We start from the raw sequence: 815 nt of genomic DNA, 5'->3' as shown, positions 1-815 counted from the left end.
GTGGCTAACGATGGTAAACAGTGGCTAACGATGGTAAACAGTGGCTAACGATGGTAAACAGTGGCTAACGATGGTAAACCGCGGCTAACGATGGAAAACGGCGGCTAACGATGGAAAACGGTGGCTAACGATGGTAAACCGTGGCTAACAAGGAGATAAAAGCTTCGGTCTTTAGCGAGGGTGAACGGCTGGTTGTCAAGCTTCATCATTTCCTTGTTAAATTGCTTGAGATCTGCGTGGTCTCGGGCAATTTTTTTTTTGATTTTTTCAAAAGCCTCAGCAGTGATTTAAATCCCAATGAGTTCTTGAACACTAGCTTGTTGTTGTTAGCATTTTAACAGAACGGACTTTGTGCTGCATTCAGGAGGAAACGGACATTACATGTTCTCAAATTGGGAGTAGTTGTTCCGATGTTTATAATTATAAAGTTTGTGTGTAACATACAGGGTTAATTAGTAAAATATTAATAATTATTAAAATAATGGGTTGTTTTCCAGCACGGAGAATTTTAATTATTTCTTTAGTGAGAAAGTTGTTTTTTCCGACGCAACTTGAACGTTGCGCGGGTCGGGCAGGACAGGGAGCAGCATGACCAAAACGGATAAAAAAAATAAGCACAATCACTGCCGCGCTGGCAAACGTGTACATATATTATCGGTTCTGTTTGTTATGATATCGGAGCGATAAGTATGACGTCATAATCTCCTGATATCGAGCCGATAACTATCGTGCACCCCTAGTCATTTGTCACATTCTGAAGTCATAAAGATCTAACTCATTTCCACAGTTGGTGCTTGTATATGTTGTCTCACCGT

This window comes from Austrofundulus limnaeus, unplaced genomic scaffold (assembly GCF_001266775.1).
Source record: "Austrofundulus limnaeus strain Quisiro unplaced genomic scaffold, Austrofundulus_limnaeus-1.0 Scaffold89, whole genome shotgun sequence".
Lineage (NCBI taxonomy): Eukaryota > Metazoa > Chordata > Actinopteri > Cyprinodontiformes > Rivulidae > Austrofundulus > Austrofundulus limnaeus.
This window is presented reverse-complemented; position numbering follows the sequence as displayed.